The following is a 19,116-nucleotide window of genomic DNA, read 5'->3' as shown; positions in this document are numbered from 1 at the left end:
CACTCCTACCCACAATCGATCTCATTTCTAGTATACTCCATGCATACAAAACCCATTCACACCTCCTGTCACTTTCTCTCCACCTGCTTCTAGCAGCTGGTGATGTCTCTCCCAATCCAGGGCCCTTCACCTTCTCTACACACACTAAGAAAACCTTACACAAGGTCCAATTTATCAACCCATATAGCGGGAAAAAACTCTTGATCTCGCCTTCACCAATCTCTGTACCGCCTCTAATCTCTCCAATATTAATTTTCCTCTATCTGACTACCATCTGCTGACTTTTGACATCGGCATACCTAAGACCCAATTGACACCACCGTCTGAACATCAATCTCACAGAAACCTCCAATGTCTTGACCTAGAGCAATTCTACACTAATCTCCAAACTCTCCTTTTACCTATCTCAAACCTCACCTGTCCTAGCTCTGCAACCTCCTTCTACAATTCCACCCTCTCTTATCAACTAGACATCATGGCACCTCCTACATTTAAATGCAGCAAGAGCCCTCAACAACAACCTTGGCACACCAAGCTGACACAATACCTCCAAAAATGCTCCAGAACTGCTGAACGCTGTTGGAGAAAGTCTCACTGTGCATCTGACTTTCTCCACTATAAATGTATGCTGTGCTCATACAGCTTGACTCTTTCCTCTGTAAAAGTAAATTACTTAAATACCCTCATAATCACATTATCCTGTGAACCCAAACGACTATTTTACATAATTAACTCTCTTCTTCGCCCTATTGTTCCTCCTCCACCTACTAACTACTTGACTGCCTCAGACTTTGCAACTCACTTCACTGACAAGATCTCTACAATCAGGGAAGAGATCTCTCATCTTTCTTCGTCCCCTTATAATACTTCCCCTGACCTCACTCCTTCTGCTGTTCTATGTTCATTCGTACCTGCTACAGCGGAAGAGGTTTCTGTTCTGCTCCAGTCCTCCCACCCCACCACCTGCTCCCTAGATCCAATTCCCTTGCATCTCATCCCTACTCTGTCTTCTTCTCTTTCTCTACCTCTCACTAAAATTCTCAATCTCTCTCCAGAGGAGACTCATATTTCCATCACCCTTCAAACATGCAACTATAACCCAATTCTAAAGAAACCCAACCTTGACCCTAACTCCCCATCCAACTTCCGTCCTATCTCGCTACTGCCTTTTGCATCCAAGATCCTTGAAAGAGTTGTGTATGCGAGATTGACAGACTTCCTCAAGTCCAACTCTCTGCTAGACCCACTTCATTCTGGTTTCCGCGCTAAGTACTCTATGGAAACGGCACTGACCAAAGTATCCAATGAACTACTCATTGCAAAATCTTGTGATTACTACTTAATCATTGACCTTTCCTTGGCTTTTGACACTGTTGATCATCAACAGCTTCTTCTCATCCTCTGCATTATCGGTCTACAAGATATTGCTCTCTCCTGGTGCTCCTCCTACCTCTCCCAGTGCTCTTTCAGTGTTTCTTTCTCTCGCTCTGCTTCTTCTCCCCATCTCCTCTCTGTCGGTGTCCCCCAAGGTTCAGGCCTTGATCCCCTACTGTTCTCCATCTATACTGCCTTCCTTGGTAAACTTATTAGCTTCTTTGGCTTCCAATATCATTTCTTTGCGGATGACATGCAAATCTATCTGTTTTCTCCTGATCTCTCCCTATCCTTCTTGACTAGTGTCTCTGATTACCTCTCTGCTATTTCTAACTGGATGGCTGCCCACTTCATTAAACTCAACTTGATCAAAACTGAAATTCTGGTCTTTCCTCCCTCAAGTGTTGCTACTCCTGTGTCTGTCACCCTCCAAGTCAACGGTGCTACCATTAGCTCCACCACGCAGGCTCGCTGCCTAGGTGTTCTCTTTGACTCCGATCTCTCCTTCAAGCTTCATGTTCAGTCTATCGCCAAATCCTGCTGCTTCCATCTCAAAAACATTGCGCACATCCATCCCACTGTCCTTTCTCGCCTTGACTACTGTAATCTGCTTCTCAGTGGTCTTACGTGCTCCCAACTTCGCCGTTACAGTCCATAATGAATGCGGCGGCGAGGGTCATCTTCCTGTCCGCCCACAAATCCCACCCCTCACCCTTCTGTCAGTCCCTACATTGGCTTCCAGTAAGATATAGGGTTCAATTTAAAATTCTGGTTATTGCTTTCAAATATCTACATAATGCTGCTCCCACGTATCTATCCTCCCTAATAGACAAGTATGTCCCGTCTAGGCCCTTACGCTCTGCTGAAAACTTACGTCTGTCTTCTTTCCGTATTCCCACCTCTGATGCTCGCCTTCAAGACTTCTCAAGAGCTGCACCGTTCCTGTGGAACTCACTTCCCTCTGTTAGATGCTCACCCAGTCTCCACTCCTTCAAAAAATCATTAAAAAAACACTTCTTCATAAAAGCATATCAATTAAACTGTTAATAGCTCTCTTGCAACTGTCATTAGTCTAATACTATCCTTACCTTTTGTATCCCCTTACGCCATTCCCTCTAGCATGTAACTCATTAAGCAGGGCCCTCAACCCCTCTGTTCCTGTGTGTCCAACTTGTCTGGTTACAACTATATGTTTGCTCGTCCACCCACTGCAGAATTTGTAAAAGGCAGAGAATTCTTCACATGAATCAACTTTTTGGACTTTCTACTTTCGACCGTCTTCGAATGCTGCATTCTCTCTTTTTGCACAGCATTAAAATTGCATTTATTTCACTGTACATTTAGTCTTTAGTTAGACTTGTTAGTATACTGCAAGCAAAGCCTGGTTGCATGTTGCCCTGAGTCCATTGCTATGTGACTAGCAAATTTCAGGCTCTTTTTCTGATATTTTTCTTTGGTGGAAATACGTCAGTTGTCTTATTGGACTATTTGTTCCTCTGGATGTTTCTGGACTCTGGCATCCTGGGTTTTCTGGTTCTATTTGGACTTGTGGTTATAGTTGAGCGAACCTGGACTGTAAGTTCGGGTTTGTAGTAACATTATGTTTTTTGGACCCTGGACCCGATCACAGACATATCAGTGTATGTTTGGGTTGGAGTTCGGTGTTCTGCGATTTAATGGCGCGTTTTGAAAGGCTGCAGGGCAGCCAAACAACAAGCGTTTGACAGTGTTTCCCCCTTAGAAGCCATCACAGCCATGCCTACTGATGGCATGGCTGTGATTGGCCAGTGCAGCATGTGACCCAGCCTCTATATATAAGCTGGAGTCGCATAACGCCGCACTCACATGAGCTCTTATTAGTGTAGGGAGAGGATGCTGCAGCTGTTAGGGACAGATTAGGAAAGAATTCTGGTGTTGAATCTGCAAACTACAGTGATTATTCAAACTACAGCGTTTATTCAAACTACAGCGATTATTTTTGTGGGTGCTATAATACTACATGTTTGTACCCTGCCCTGAGCCCAGTGCCACAGAGAGTGCAGTGCACTTGCAACTGCATGTGTGCCAGGCACATTACTTTAATCCTGTTCTGGTAGCTCAGTGGGCAACATCTAGGCATTTTTAAATATTGCAATTTTTTGGGTGCTAAATAGTATATTTGCCTCTGCATTTCTTGCAGTCCAATAAAACCCTTAAATACTACTGTTACATTGTTGGTTTAAAAAATCAAACATTTTTGTGCGAAAAAAATAGTACATTTGCGGCCTGCGTTGCCCTTCATATGTGAGAGTCAAATAGAACTGTCAAATACTGTGCTTACAGCGCATTTTTTAAAAATTCACATTTTTTGGGTGCTAAATAGTACATTCGGTGCCTGCACTTCATATCTGAGAGTCAAATAGAAGCGTCAAATATTGTGCTTACATTGCAGTTTTAAAAATTCAAATGCTTTAGGTGCTAAAAAGTCAATTTGGTGCCTGCACTTCATATCTGAGAGTCAAATAGAACCGTCAAATATTGTGCTTGCATTGCAGTTTTAAAAATGCAAATGCTTTAGGTGCTAAAAAGTACATTTGGTGCCTGCACTTCATATCTGAGAGTAAAATAGAACCGTCAAATACTGCTGTGACATAGTAGTTTTAAACATTCACATTTTTTTGCTGCTAAATAGTACATTTGTGGCCTGCGGTGCACTTCATATCTGAGAGTCAAATAGAACCGTCAAATACTGCTGTGATACTAAAAAGTCAATTTAGTGCCTGCACTTCATATATGAGAGTCAAATAGAACCGTCAAATATTTTGCTAGGGGCCGGGCCGCCGAGCCGAGCGGCAGCCATCCTTGCCGGCTCCGGCAACAAGGGACACAAAATGCACGCAAACGGGCACAAAACCTACCACAACACCCACGAAAAGACGAGCAATCAAGAGGTGAGGCACCCGGGAACACAGAGCCGTGATACCAACCCGACAGGCAACGCCATCGGAGCACGGCAAGCCCCAGAAGCCTGAGACACGCTACACGAGCAGGCAACAGGAAGCAGGAGAAACGGCCCGGTCCCGTTCCCCCCCCACCCGACCGGGGGGTGATCCCGGCCCAAGAGTCAATGCTTCCGAAACTGGAGATGGCGACATGCCAGACACACAAGGTATGCCCACATGGAGCTAAAATGGCCGATGGACGCTCCACGTTAATACAGCCAGGGGCAACCTGCGTGCACGTGACTGAGGCCCAGGCTGAGAACTCCCGGCCCCCAGAACGGAGAGTCCCGTGACTGAGCCCCAAGGGCGGCGGACCAGTCGGCACGGAGCTGGCTCTGACCTCTGGATTCGGGGGTGGTCCAGAGAATATGCCCCCACATCTGTGAGCCCTGTGGCGCTAGAGGGTGCGGACCCCTCGGCGGACTGGTGGCCGGAGGGACGCACACCGGCACCATGTATGAGACCGGAGGCGGGAGAGGCAAGTCGGGACTGGAGCTCCAGGGGGGCTCTACTGCAGCTGGGGAGGTGCAGGAGGCTGGAGCCCTGGCTGATCCTACAGGGAGGGGAGAAGCTAGATAACTGTGGCCTCTGAGTGCCCACAGCGCGGTGGAGCTTACCGCGGGCATGGACGCAAGCCTTGGGGGGGAAGGAGTCAGGTGGGAACAACTGACCCACTGAGCGCACACAAACCCCGTAATAACCTACGGCGCAGCCATACTGGAGAGTAGCCCGCGGACACACTAACTAAGCAGCTGGAAGCCTTGCACTGGACATTCCTCTCACACAGGGCGCCAAAATCACCAGCTCCAGTGAAGCGACTCAAATTTTCCATTTTTTTTTTTTCCTTCTTTTCTTATACCTGCATTGTTTAAGACGGCTCAGAGGATTGACAGGGACACCTTGTATAGCTCATATATATATATATATATTTTTTTTTTTTTCTTCATTCTAAAATTGCATTTACTTCCTAAGGGGTTAACATAACTATGCAAGAGATCAATATAAATATGCAGGTCCTTCATGAATGCAGGGAATAATATTCAATTCTCCACACTCATAAATGTTCATACATTGCATATGTTCTCTTCTAATCTATATAGATCTTTGTTAGAGATCAGACCGCGCAATATGATCATTTCATTTAGAATTCATATGGCGGCTCGCCTAAGGAGAGTTTCTTGATGCATACTAGGATGTTCTGTCTCTACACATTTTTAAATTCATGATTGCTGCGAAAATGTTCTTAATCTGTCATGTAGAAACTGTTTAAGTTGCCTAGTTGCCAGCGGAAATTGCACATTTGTTTTGCTTAAAAATGCAAAAATGCTCCTACAGGGGCTAAAATTTACTGTTACTTGCTTAGTCAATGAGACTTTTACGTCACGGCTTAATTGTTATATATTTGCCCTTCGCATCAGCTTCAGATTGCAAATGCTATACATGGTTGTTCACTACAATAACCAGGCGATTGCATTATAAGACGTAAACCAATACGATTCAATCTAAACATTGCAATAACCATGCACATTGAGGCATACGTATATGCTATCAGCTCTGATGACTATTCTCTCATTTCGCGGCACGCTCATTTTGCGATTATCTGTCCGCGGTCATACTGTTAATAGGATTCTTCATCGCACCGCGACGCATGTCTCATATAATGTTACCATATGCGATTACCGTACCGCACACTGTATTGAATTTCATTAAATGCCTGTATATTCTGACATATATGCCTCTGCGCAGGCAACCATATACTACATCTTTCACCCGGTATTATGCCTGCTCATGCTTTTTTGTGACGTCAATAAAAATATTCAAAACAAATATTGTGCTTACATTGCAGTTTTAAAAATTCAAATGCTTTAGGTGCTAAAAAGTCAATTTGGTGCCTGCACTTCATATCTGAGAGTCAAATAGAACCGTCAAATATTGTGCTTACATTGCAGTTTTAAAAAATCATATTCTTTAGGTGCTAAAATGTAAATTTGGTGCCTGCACTTCATATCTGAGAGTCAAATAGTACCGTCAAATACTGTGCTTACATTGCAGTTTTAAAAATTCAAATGCTTTTGGTGCTAAAAAGTCAATTTGGTGCCTGCACTTCATATCTGAGAGTCAAATAGAACCGTCAAATAGTGTGCTTACATTGCAGTTTTAAAAATACAAATTCTTTAGGTGCTAAAAAGTAAATTTGGTGTGTGCACTTCATATCTGAGAGTCAAATAGAACCGTCAAATACTGTGGTTACATCGCACTTTCTAAACTTTATATTTTTTGGGTGCTAAATAGTACATTTGCGGCCTGCGGTGCATTTCTTGCAGTCCAATAAACTAAAAAAAATAAAAAAAATTGTTGACTATTGGCGGTTAAATTGTCGCCTGACATAAAACATCTGTTAGTTTGGTGGGTGAACGCAAAGAATGAGGAGAGCATCAAATAAGGGACGTGGCCCTGGTCGTGGTGCTGCTGGTGTTGGTGGAGCTCCTGTTGCAAGGAGAGGACGTGGTCGATCTGTGCCAGCTACACGCACAAGTGAAACACCTTCCTCATGTGCGAGTACCTTCATCGTTATATGGTAGGCCTGAATGCTGCTCTACGAATGGTGAGGCCAGAACAAGTACAGGCGATAGTAGATTGGATAGCTGACAGTGCCTCCAGTTCCTGCACATTGTCTCCCACCCGGTCCCCTGCTGAAAGCTCAGAGTTGGCACCTGCAGCCCAGGGCTGCACCTCACCCCCTTGCAAATCAGCCAAGCAGTCTGAGCCACAAGTCATGCAGCAGTCTCTTATGTTTTTGATGACTCTGCTGGTGGGGTTTCCGTGGGCCATCCACCTAGCCCTGCCCCAGAAGTGGAAGAGATTGAGTGCACTGATGCACAACCACTTATGTGTCAGGATGTGGACATGCAAGGACCACCGCAGCACGTCTCTGATGATGACGAAACACAGGTGCCAACTACTGTGGATTTCTGCAGTGTGCAGACCGGCAAGGAGGTCAGGGTTGAGGAGTGGGTGGAAGATGATGTGGAGGATGATGAGGTCCTAGACTCCACATGGAATGAAGGTCATGCGAGTAACGTGTGCAGTTTGGAGGAAGAGGTGGTGGTCGCACAGAGGCTCCAGCACAGCATAAGAGGGAGCAGGGTGCAAAAGCGGAGCGGCCTGAGCGGTGGGTGGGGGCCATAAATAAAAATTGGGGGGACCTAATGTCCTCCCCCGGCCCCCACCGCTGCGCGGTGGGTGGAGGCCCTAAATAACAATAAGGGGGGAACCTAATGTCCTCCCCCCGGCCCCCACCCCTGGGGGCCATAAATAAAAATGCCCCCCCCCCCTACCTACCACCTTCATCCTAAAAATAATGAGGGGGGAACCCTTGTCTAAATACCTGGAAGAAAAAAAATAGACTTACCATTTGATGTCTTCTTTCTTCTAAAATATCATTTTTTCAGCCTCAAAAAAGGGCAAATAAAAAGAATAACCGTCGCACTTTGAAAATAATAATAAAGAAAAGGTGCAAAAATATAATAATCCTTCTTTACCCATGTAGGGCTCCGTGCAGACTGAGCTCTGCAGGGTGGGGGAAGGCTTAAAAAGCCTTACCCTGCCCTGCAATTAGGCTCATAGCACTCTGATTGGTGGGCTTAAGCCATCCAATCAGAGTGCTCCGACAGGTAAATGAAGAGACTGACAGGTAAATCTCTACATTTACCTATCACAGCACTCTGATTGGTTGGCTTGAAATCCAGCCAATCGGAGTTCTCTGTGTCATTTTGCACAGCGTGGGAAAATTCCAAAGAACTTTCCGACGCTGTGTAAAATGACACAGAGCACTCTGATTGGTTACTTAATCCACCAATCAGAGTGCTCTGTGTCATTTTACACAGCGTGGGAAAATTCCAAAGAACTTTACCATACTGTGTAAAATGACACAGAGCACTCTGGTGGATTTCAGAGAGAAAATGGCGGCCATCTTGTTTGCACGAAAGGAGGCAGCGGGACTTGGTCGTCAAGTGTCTGCAACTAAAATCAGACACTTGACTTCCTGAACACCGGTCCAAACTGTACGAACGCCTGATTCCATTTCCCTAACAGCTAGGAGAGTGCTGTTCGGTGGTTTTGTTCCCACGAACTAGGGGAACAATCGCTACTATGTGCCAGGGGGAGCAGTTTGTGCTTTTATTTGTTTTTTCGGACTTCACAAAATAGACAGGCCAAACCACTAAAATTATGGAACTGTTTTGGGCAGGAGCCTCGTGTGTGACCGGTCACCTAAGACTTCCATAGAATTCGAAAACCCCTGAACTGATCTGGGTGATTTTTGGATATGTTGGCCACCCAGATCAGAATATTGTGAGAATATTGTATGTTTTAGGGTACATTTCACTTTTTGGGGAAATTGTAAATTTTCAGGTTGGAGATAATTTAAGTTATTACTTATCTGACCCAATTAATTCCAGACAGAGAGGAGGGGATTATATGTTTGTACTGGGAGTGTCGCAGTTTTACCCTGTATTATTATTAGCTGTATGATTTGTGTCCCTGTGCCCCACAAGGTCCACGTGGGAGACATCCTTGCATGGGGACTTGCATAAAAGCCAGTGTGGCACCCATTAAAATTCAGTTCTGTTACACCCTTCATCGAGTTTCGGCGGATGTTTGGGTACCAGTCTGCTTTACTGGGAGAATCTACTTGGGAAGCTGTTATTTTGTATGGAGAATCGTTCACTTCAATTCCTGAACGGCAAGTTATAATCACTCATGCTCTGGCTGTTTGGGAGGAAACAGATGAACGGGTATAGGATATACCAGCGTTCGTTACACCATTCCAAGGACCAACAAACCAGAAAACAGCCTAAATAGCCTGATATAGCTCTTGAAAAAGTCCTCTGTTTGGACGAAAGCACGTTTTTAAGGGAATTTCCAAGTGAATTTCAGGCAAACTAACTCAATATGAAATCCAAAGCCAAATTACCAGCACATTTCAGTTGATCCAGGCTATCCAGGACATTCAAGTTGCCTTTTATGTACTTTACTAGAGGCTATTCCTGCAATTGTGTATTGTAAGATTTTCCTTTATCCACAGCCTAAATTATCCCGGAGATAAATGGCCCCTTAGGGACAATGCAATTTTAGCACAATTTATTTTGTGCAATCCACTTGTGAGTGCCTGCCTTTTTAATTGGTTTTATATTTTATGTTGTATTAAATACTACGCTATTGAAAGAATATTAGATAGTTAATTTCTCTTATATCATTTTATAAGATGTATGATCAATATTGCTGACTGAAGGGATATGAAACAGTTCAACTACTTTTTGCTTTGTATGCTTTAACTCAATGTACGTCATAGATATGCTGACTGTGAAAGACTTGGACAATAACATTTTTCCTTATAGGATGTATGACAAGGTGTTAATATGCTTAGTATACAATTCTATAGGATGTTCTAATATGATTGACTGTGACAGACTTACAATTCTATAGGATGCAAGACAATGCTAAATACTCAGGATGTCTTGCCCAGGATCCAGACATATTCAAGAAAGTCTTATCTTTACATTGCCAGAATAACATGTGATATTTAAGGAAGTAGTCAATCTTATATTCTGAATGGCATATCTCATGACACATGTAAATAAAATTGTATAAATGCCCGATTCACAGTAATACAAATTGAGAACTTGTCAAGCACCTTTCGTGTCTGTCCGTTATTTGCTAAACAAGTTTCTCCCGTCAATTGATGTGGTGACCGAGAGATACAGAATTGAGGGAATTGAGTCCAAGACAGCATTAACCCTTTCAGCTTGGTGTCTAGAAGTGGGATCAGCAAACAGCAAAACCATTGGGTAAGTAGCCTTTTTGTGTCTTAATTGACACTGATTGTCTATGATTCCCTTTGGTTTAGTAAGACTGTATCCAGTAGGAAAGGTGTAAGGACTCTAGTTATATTGAGACCATGAGAGGTCTCCAGTTTATATTGAGACTATAAGAGGTCTCCGGTTTATTAGACATTTGGTCTAAATATATAGGGTTCTTGGTAACCCAGGTTAGTATCTAAGATAGATACAGGGTATCTCAGGTAGATACAGATTTTTGAGACCATAAGAGGTCTCCGGTTTATTAAGACTATAGGTGTTCTGAGGAGCACGGTTTATAGATCTATAAGTATAACCCAAACTTCTCTTTCTCCCGGTCACCTTTGTTTGTCTTAAGTGTTCTTTGTGGGTGATTGTTTGTCTATATTGGGGACACACTTTGATAAGTTAGTAGTGTCCCCACTCTGAGTCAACAGTATGGGAAATGTGAGTTCAGGTCCTGAGTGACCAATATGTGTACATGTATATGTGTGTGTATGTATATATGTATGTATGTATATATGTGTGTATATATGTATAGATGTGTATATATGTATATGTGTATATATAAGATAGCAGTACTTTTAAACAAATGGAGGTTTTTAAAAATACATAGGGATTTAGGAGAGAACCCAGGTAACTTGTTTTTCTTTGGTTTTTATGATATATTGGGGCTGATGTGTATTGTAGTCCTTGCTGCTGCCCAGTAGTGATGGGAGTGAGTGCAGGACTTATCTTTCTGCAAAATAGCAGTACTGTATATTAGAAAAGAACTGACTCACAGGTTGTACCTGATAGACCTACTTAAATCTTTTTGCTTTATTCTTTCTGTCACATAGAAGTACAAGTTTTATTGTAAGTTATTTCACATGGGATCTGTGTGCCTGGTATTATTGTTGCTTTAAATACCATAAGCCCACTACACTTTCTATGAGAATGGGATAAGTGTAAATGTGTTAAATTGTTTAAATGATGAGCTCAGTATGTTTTATACCGAGACAAAAAAGAGACACTTCATTAGTATTTGAAAGTTAATTCCCCATATGGGATTAATTGTATAGAACACCAATCAGCACATCTTCCCTGCCCTGTGTGTTTGTTGCAAAGGATCCATACTAAATATGATTTTTGTTTGAAAATAACACAGTAACGTTTAAATTTTCAGCGGTCCAACACATGCTTTATTTTGTGCTGTAAGCTAACTTTTTATTGCTTCAGATGCCTTAGATGATCCAGTACAATAACTACTGCTTGTGTCTTCTATGTCTCACATTATGTGTTATTTTAAATTGTGGTATATAGCCTGTATCAGAGACCATGGACAAAGGTTTCTACCTGTTGTACTAAGGCTCTTGGAGACTGACCGGTCTAAGGTTTGCCATGCCTTTTAAACATGGTATAGAATAAAAAAAAAAAAAAAATTAAGTCTCTGAGAGTTCTGAAAGATTCTGGTGAAACCATGTCTGTGTAATCTGGTCCAGATGTTTGTTCAATTTCTATAAGATTTAAGTTGATGCAGAAGCATCTCAGATTAGTTAATGGAAGTTTTATACAAATAGTTGAGTTATGAGCGCGCTATATAAATGGATCCTTTCTTTATATACAATACTATAGTAGAGTAAAGAAATGAAGTACCGTATATACTCGAGTATAAGCCGACCCGAATATAAGCCGAGGCCCCTAATTTTATCCCAAAAAACTGGGAAAACTTATTGACTCGAGTATAAGACTAGGGTGGGAAATGCAGCAGCTACTGGTAAATTTCTAAATAAAATTAGATCCTAAAAAAAATTTATTAATTGAATATTTATTTACAGTGTGTGTATAATGAATGCAGTGTGTGCGTATGTGTGTGTGTATGAGTGCAGCGTGTGTGTATGAGTGCAGTGTGTGTGTGCATGAATGCAGTGTGTGTGTGCATGAATGCAGTGTGTGTGTGCATGAATGCAGTGTGTGAATGCAGTGTGTGCAGGGCCGGTGCAAGGATATTTGCCGCCGTAGGCAAAACATTTTTTACCGCCCCCTCCCCCCCCATATGTCCTGACTTCCCCTCCTCCTCCCTCAGTGGTCCTTACCTCCCCACCCCCGTGTTCCTTCACTCCCCCCCCAGTGGTCCTGACTCACCCCTCCCCCAGTGGTCCTTACCCTCCCCTCCCCTAGTGGTCCTTACTTCCCCCTCCCCTCCCATAGTGGTCCTTATCCCACCCCCTACCTCTCATAGTGGTCCTTATCCCCCTTCTCCCTCCCATAGTGTTCCTTATCCCCCCCCATCCCTCCCATAGTGGTCCATATACCCCCCCTCCCTCCCATAATGGTCCTTATACCCCCCTCCCTCCCATAGTGGTCCTTATCCCACCCCCTCCCATAGTGGTCCTTATACCCCCCCTCCCTCCCATAGTGGTCCTTATACCCCCCCTCCCTCCCATAGTGGTCCTTATACCCCCCCTCCCTCCCATAGTGGTCCTTATCCCCCCTCCCTCCCATAGTGGTCCTTATACCCCCCTCCCTCCCATAGTGGTCCTTATACCCCCCCTCCCTCCCATAGTGGTCCTTATACCCCCCTCCACCCCATAGTGGTCCTTATACCCCCCCTCCCTCCCATAGTGGTCCTTATACCCCCCCCCCTCCCATAGTGGTCCTTATACCCCCCCCTCCCATAGTGGTCCTTATACCCCCCCCCCCTCCCATAGTGGTCCTTATACCCCCCCCTCCCATAGTGGTCCTTATACCCCCCCCCCTCCCATAGTGGTCCTTATACCCCCCCCCCCTCCCATAGTGGTCCTTATACCCCTTTTTTTTTATTATTATTATTTTTTTTATTATTTTATTTCTTTTTTTTTCGTCCCCCCTCCCTGCTTGATATATGGCAGGGAGGGGGGCTCTCCTTCCCTGGTGGTCCAGTGGCAGTTCAGTGGGGGGAGAGGGGGGCTGGCAGAGCTGTACTTACCTGTTCTGCAGCTCCTGTCAGCTCTCTCCTCCTCTGCGCCGTCCGTGCAGCTCCTTCTGTCAGCTCACAGTGTAAGTCTCGCGAGAGCCGCGGCTCTCGCGAGACTTACACTGGGAGCTGACCGAGGTGCTGAACGGACGGCGCGGAGGAGGAGAGAGCTGACAGGAGCTGCAGAACAGGTAAGTACAGATCTGCCAGCCCCCCTCTCCCCCCAGTCTGTATTATGGCAATGCAAATTGCCATAATACAGACTCTGACTCGAGTATAAGCCGAGTTGGGGTTTTTCAGCCCAAAAAATGGGCTGAAAAACTCGGCTTATACTCGAGTATATACGGTAAGTAAGAAAATGTATACATAAGAATCCCTAAAATGAATCTAATCTAATATTGGTATACCATAAAAAATATGTTCTGATTACAGTTGTCAACTGTTTATTCTGTGTAAATGGTGATTGTGATAATGTGTGCAGTGTGAAGTTTAACTGGAAAGTGGTTTAATTTATATGTTGCTGTATTGTTTTAAAATTATATGTGAATCAGTTTGTTAGAGTCTAGTGATACTGATAAGAATGCCAGCTAAATAACCTAGCAAATAACTGTTTTATTAGCTGTTGAATACTAGCGTTTTGGCTGAGTATAGTTAGAGTTGTGGTCTGTTATAGCTATATGGGAATGGAGATTTTGAGATATTAGTTTAAGATTGCTTTTATATTGTGTCTGTGTTTCCTAGGAGGGAGACAGAGTGTGTAGTTGCGTGCCCATAAATGTGATTTCTGTGTTGGCATATCTGCTGGGTACCCATTATGTGTTTCTACAAAGATACTGTTATATGGTTTGAAATTAATTATGGTTTATGAGCTTAGTACTTCAGCAGGATGTGCTAAAATGTGGAATGAGGTGGAAGTTGAAATGTTGGAAGAATAAGCAGTCTATATTCACTGTTTTGGCATATAAGCAAGATGCAAAGATTGGTAATGTGATTTGTGTTGGAAGGATGAGGCAGGTTTGATGTCTGGAGATGATATGGATCTCCTTAAAATACAGTCATGCCTTGGTAATATGTTGCCACAGTATTCCTTGCTTGTGAAATAATTGATTTCAGACTGGGCCAATTTGGGTGGCTAAGATTTTACCAAGGCTATAGAAAAGGAAAATGCAGGTTGTTTTGACTTAAGAAAAGATTTAGGAAGTAAGGTTTTTAGGAAGTAAGGTTGCTTATTATGCTCAGGGATTGCAACACTGTCCACCTACACAGGCTGAGAGCGAACATGGGATGGAGCACATAACGCCCGTGGATGGGGTGGTCAAAGAGAGGCAAGGGGATGGAGACAGGGAAATCAGGGTTATAGTGGCAGGGGTAACCAAGGAGGAATAGACAGGAACACTTGTTTCAACTGTGGCCAGTATGGCCACTGGAGGAATGAGTGTCCACACCCCAGGAAACCCCAGATACCCCAACAACCCCACAATTCTCAAAATATGCCCGGTAGATAAGAATAACACCAGACCCACTCCCAACACCACTGGCCAGCATATCGCTTAGTTCAGGACTTTAGAGCCCTGAATAGTGTAATTGTGCCCATTGCACCCATTGTCCCTGATGTGACATCCCTCATTACAGCCATTTCACATGATGCCACTTGCTTCACTGTTATTGATTTAAGTAATGCATTTTTCTATACCTATTGATCAAGAGACACAGCTACTTATGGTTTTTATTTTAATTTTTGAAGGCTGTCAGTTTACCTGGACACGCTTACCCAAGGCTATGTGGATTCCCCAGCTGTTTATTCGTTGGTACTCCAACATACTCTAAAAAACATGGACCCTGGTCTTGGTTCTGTCCTTTTGCAAAATGTTGATGATTTCTTTTTTTTTTTTAATTCTTTATTTTGGTTGTGCAGGTGGTTACAGGATATAACAGACGCCACAACAGCGCATTTCAAAATGAACAGTAAATAGACAGTGGCATAGGAATTTGCACATTTTTTATGTTTTGGTATCATGCTTGTCTAATCAGTAAAAATGTAAAAGGATGATTAACCCCTTAAGGACAGAGCTTCAGAAGCTTGACTTACGCTTAATGACACAAGCAATTTTTGCATTTTCTTGCTGTTTGCGTTCAACTGCAATTTGCATCTCTCTCATTTATTGCACCGGCACATATTATATACTGTTTTTTAAAGGACAGAAAGGGCTTTAATTTGATATAACATATATATATATAAATGCTTACTTATTATAAAAAAAATACAGAAAAATGCAAAAAAAATGAAAAATATTGTTTTTTTTTACAGTTTTTGCAATAATAATGTGTGCATAATTAGTGCAGGTTAAGGAAAGTATTTAAAAATAAATTCATTTATTTGTTCTGATTTACAGAATATATAATGTGTCTGGGATTTTAAGTTTTTTTTGGTAGTTACAGGTCACAAAGCACAAGGAGTAAAATAACATTTTAATGTGGAGCGATTTTAGAATTTGGTATGTTTGTCTTGTAAGCCTAATAGCCATAAAAGAAAACAAAATTGCCACACAAAAGTATCTATTTATATAAAGTAGACACCACAGGCTATTTACCTAAGGTTGTTTTGACACTTTCTACGTAGCCATTTTACCGCCAACCTCTGCTAAATATTGGAGTAAAATTGTGTTTTTGGGGGGTTTTCGCACACAAACTTATAACAAAGAACTTCTCAAATGTATTTTGTAAAGTTGGTGTGTGCTATTCCTGTACAAAGTTTTATTATGTGTTCAGTTACTTCTGCTGAGTACAACGGTACCCCCATTGTATGTCGTTGGCACTATTTCGTGAAGTTACAGTGCCATATAGGAGACCTATCCATTTCAGTATTCACAGTAGAATTTTGAGAGACGGATTTAATGAGCCTATGTGTCCATTTGGGGTATTATAACAGTTTGACTGTTCAAAAAAAACCCACAAAGGCCTACCATTTGTAAAAGTAGACACTCCAGGGTATCTCATAAGGTGCATATTGTGCCTTAACATGCCCCCATTATTTCACCAATATATGCCAAAATATGTGGTAAAAAATAATTTTGTACGTTTTTTACATATGGATTGCATTTTTGCTAGGCATTGTGTATATTTCACATGTGCCACTAAGTTCAAACCCCCCAAATTATGCTCAGCTAAGTCTTCTGAGTAAAATGACACCCCCATTGTATGTCTTTGGCACTATTTCGTGAAGCTACAGTGCCATATAAGAGACCTATCCATTTCAGTATTCACAGTAGAATTTTGAGAGACGGATTTAATGAGCCTATGTGTCCATTTGGGGTATTATAACAGTTTGACTGTTCAAAAAAAAACCACAAAGGCCTACCATTTGTAAAAGTAGACACTCCAGGGTATCTCATAAGGTGCATATTGTGCCTTAACATGCCCCCATTATTTCACCAATATATGCCAAAGTATGTGGTAAAAAATAATTTTGTGCGTTTTTTACATATGGATTGCATTTTTGCTAGGCATTGTGTATATTTCACATGTGCCACTAAGTTCAAACCCCCCAAATTATGCTCAGCTAAGTCTTCTGAGTAAAATGACACCCCCATTGTATGTCTTTGGCACTATTTCGTGAAGCTACAGTGCCATATAGGAGACCTATCCATTTCAGCATTCACAGTAGAATTTTGAGAGACGGATTTAATGAGCCTATGTGTCCATTTGGGGTATTATAACAGTTTGACTGTTCAAAAAAAAACCACAAAGGCCTACCATTTGTAAAAGTAGACACTCCAGGGTATCTCATAAGGTGCATATTGTGCCTTAACATGCCCCCATTATTTCACCAATATATGCCAAAGTATGTGGTAAAAAATAATTTTGTAAGTTTTTTACATATGGATTGCATTTTTGCTAGGCATTGTGTATATTTCACATGTGCCACTAAGTTCAAACCCCCCAAATTATGCTCAGCTAAGTCTTCTGAGTAAAATGACACCCCCATTGTATGTCTTTGGCACTATTTCGTGAAGCTACAGTGCCATATAAGAGACCTATCCATTTCAGTATTCACAGTAGAATTTTGAGAGACGGATTTAATGAGCCTATGTGTCCATTTGGGGTATTATAACAGTTTGACTGTTCAAAAAAAACCCACAAAGGCCTACCATTTGTAAAAGTAGACACTCCAGGGTATCTCATAAGGTGCATATTGTGCCTTAACATGCCCCCATTATTTCACCAATATATGCCAAATTATGTGGTAAAAAATAATTTTGTGCGTTTTTTACATATGGATTGCATTTTTGCTAGGCATTGTGTATATTTCACATGTGCCACTAAGTTCAAACCCCCCAAATTATGCTCAGCTAAGTCTTCTGAGTAAAATGACACCCCCATTGTATGTCTTTGGCACTATTTCGTGAAGCTACAGTGCCATATAAGAGACCTATCCATTTCAGTATTCACAGTAGAATTTTGAGAGACGGATTTAATGAGCCTATGTGTCCATTTGGGGTATTATAACAGTTTGACTGTTCAAAAAAAACCCACAAAGGCCTACCATTTGTAAAAGTAGACACTCCAGGGTATCTCATAAGGTGCATATTGTGCCTTAACATGCCCCCATTATTTCACCAATATATGCCAAAGTATGTGGTAAAAAATAATTTTGTGCGTTTTTTACATATGGATTGCATTTTTGCTAGGCATTTTGTATATTTCACATTTGCCACTAAGTTCAAACCCCCCAAATTATGCTCAGCTAAGTCTTCTGAGTAAAATGACACCCCCATTGTATGTCTTTGGCACTATTTCGTGAAGCTATAGTGCCATATAGGAGACCTATCCATTTCAGTATTTACAGTACAATTTTGAGAGATGGATTTAATTGGCCTATGCTTCAATTTGGGGCATTATTGCAGTTGGAAAGTAAAAAAAAAAAAAACACGAAGGCCTACCATTTCCTAAAGTAGACACCCCAGGGTATTTCAAAAGGCATATTTTAAACCTTAGGGTTGGATCATTTTTTTGTTAGTTTGTACCAAGTCTAGTTACAATTAGCATTTTTTCTGCCTCTTTGACACACACTTGGAGATGTTACTGTATTTTTTGTAATCCTTATGTGTGCTATGGCAGTAGAACACCTAATATGTTGCTCAGCTATGTCCTCTTAGTGCAGCAATACCCCCATGTGTACCCTTTTTGGGGATATGTTGATGTTGAAGGGGCACATTGGAGACCAAGCCATATCAGTTTTTACCGAACTTTGAATTTTGACGCTCGGCCCATGTGCAATTTCCAAGCATCTTAGCAGGTTTTAAGTTCAAACTACCCCACAAAGGTCTACCATTTCTTAAAGTAGACACCCCAGGGCATTTCAAAAGGCATATTTTAAACCTTAGCGTAGGATCATTTTTTTGTTAGTTTGTACCAAGTCTAGTTACAATTAGCATTTTTTCTGCCTTTTTGACACACACTTGGAGATGTTACTGTATTTTTTGTAATCCTTATGTGTGCTATGGCAGTAGAACACCTGATATGTTGCTCAGCTATGTCCTCTTAGTGCAGCAATACCCCCATGTGTACCCTTTTTGGGGATATGTGGATGTTGAAGGGGCACATTGGAGACCAAGCCATATCAGTTTTTACCGAACTTTGAATTTTGACGCTCGGCCCATGTGCAATTTCCAAGCATCTTAGCAGGTTTTAAGTTCAAACTACCCCACAAAGGCCTACCATTTCTTAAAGTAGACACCCCAGGGCATTTCAAAAGGCATATTTTAAACCTTAGCGTAGAATCATTTCTTTGTTAGTTTGTACCAAGTCTAGTTGCAATTAGCATTTTTTTCTGCCTTTTTGACACACACTTGGAGATGTTACTGTATATTTTGCAATCCTTATGTGTGCTATGGCAGTATAACACCTAATATGTTGCTCAGCTATGTCCTCTTAGTGCAACAATGTGTCACGGGCAACGCTGTCACGG

Source organism: Pelobates fuscus, chromosome 2 (assembly GCF_036172605.1).
Source record: "Pelobates fuscus isolate aPelFus1 chromosome 2, aPelFus1.pri, whole genome shotgun sequence".
Classification (NCBI taxonomy): domain Eukaryota; kingdom Metazoa; phylum Chordata; class Amphibia; order Anura; family Pelobatidae; genus Pelobates; species Pelobates fuscus.
Note: the sequence above shows the minus strand (reverse complement) of the source record.